The sequence below is a fragment of the Antrostomus carolinensis genome, unplaced genomic scaffold, assembly GCF_000700745.2.
Source record: "Antrostomus carolinensis isolate BGI_N321 unplaced genomic scaffold, ASM70074v2 scaffold1529, whole genome shotgun sequence".
Taxonomy (NCBI): domain Eukaryota; kingdom Metazoa; phylum Chordata; class Aves; order Caprimulgiformes; family Caprimulgidae; genus Antrostomus; species Antrostomus carolinensis.
This window is the reverse complement of record NW_010339051.1, coordinates 1-1,982: the sequence shown is the minus strand read 5'-3', so window position 1 is coordinate 1,982 and position 1,982 is coordinate 1.

Below are 1,982 nucleotides of genomic sequence, written 5' to 3'. Positions count from 1 at the left end.
TACAGAATAGTGCCCACAGTACTTAATGGAGGATTCAACATGAAACATGGGATTTTTGCTTTGTGACCATATCACACACTGACCATTCATCTGAGCTAAGGCTGAAAGATTGCCAAAGCCTTCAAAAGGAATTAGCACTCAGATCAAACACAGTCTTATGTGTCATTTCATCTAGTTTTTAGGTGCTTAAGGACGTAGAGCATTACGTTAAGATTGATATACAACATTTGGGAAGACTCAAGTGCCAGAAAAACTGGTATGCTGATGATGAGCACCTTACCATGTCATCAGCTACTCACAAAAGAGAAAGTAATGCCCATTCATGCCACTTGTCTCAGTTCATGCTCTGAAATTTGCAGAGCATTAGTGTACAATGAATTCCCTGTAACTGTGCAAATTGAAAACAGTAGGATAAATAAGTTTGTTCAGCTCTCACAAGACCAGGAACTACCACGAATCTTCATAACAGTCTCTCAAAATAAAGAACATGAGCTAAGGAGGCAGCCACAGTGGGGCTAGAGCTTTAATAGGTAGAACTATATAAAAGCTCTCACTTTACCTGCTTTGTAAATAAACACTATGTGATTGTCCTATTTTTAGTCGCAGCATTTCCAGGCGTGTTTCAAGAAAAAATGTGTGACCATCAAACTAAAATTGTGGTTTAGGTTTTCTTTATTTATCCTATAAATATTTACTCAGCCTGTAAACTGTTTGACAGCTAACACTGGAAGCGTTGAGCAGTCCTAAACACTTGCTTCTTGCTCAGTCAGCGTGCAACGCAATAAAGGGATTTGTTAGAGCTGTTCTGCGAAGATGTCATATTGCAGCATCTCACTCAAAGCCACTTATTTCCCTGCCATCTTTCTGTGTATCATTTCCCATCAAGGTACAGGTCAGCTTCATCTATTAAGAGTGCGTGCAATTTCATATCTAAGCTCCATGGTACAAAAAGTCATTTTAAAAGCTTTGAAATCTTTAAGTGAAGAAATGACTCACTTGGCAAGGAATTTATCATCCTCGCTGACTCCTTTCCTAACAGGAAGGAAGATCTTTGCTTCCTTAGAGATATTTTTTTTCTATTTCCTTTTGACTATATTCACAAAATCAAAAGAATACAAAACCTAATAGCCACAGGAAATCAACTATATCCTCTTTTCCTGCTGCAAAGTCTAACATCTACCTTCACAGAAGCAGCCTTGGCTTCACCGTGTAAATCATTAGTATCTCTCTCAATACAAAAGATCAATAAAAGATTCTGCTCATCTCTTTTCAAATCCTTCCCATTAAATACTGGGACAAAGTTGTCATCCTTGTCCTTCACTTGTAATTCAGTACAGTAAGAAATGCCCATCAAATGAGAATGGATTTAGTTTTGAAGCACTGCCATTCTGCAGTTCCAGAACTTGAGAATTACCTCCCTAGGCTTCTGAAAATCAGTGGTGTCAAGTGAGCATCATGGCCCTACACCTTGTGTTGCAGTTCCTGAAAAACTCTGAATGTTTTCTTTGAGGGAAAGACAGAAAAGTCAAACCCTTAGAAGGGTTTTTGAGACTTTCTGCAATCCTTACAGCCGCAGTGTCCTGCCAGCCGGACTGAAAGAGCTGTCGAGTCCCTACAGAGAGTACCGTCAGTGAGGACACTTAGGGTGGATGGGATCACAGACTCCTGAGAGTAAAAGAAATCTGATAGGATAAGTCCACAGCGTGGTGTTGCCATCTTTTAAGTCCTGGACAATGGCTGCTTGCCAACTTCTTTCCCAGAGGCTAATTTGGAGAGAATCATGAGAAATTCCTACACAATAAGATGACCATGTCTAATTATCCACCCACTCTCCTTCCTCCACAGAGGATGACACAGGCAGAGAGCCTGTGGTTCACCCAGCCCACTCAGACATCCTTTTTTTTCTTCATACACACATTAAGGTTCCAGGTCTTATGACTTGATCAAAGAAATCAGATCAAAGCAATTAAAAAAAAAAAAAA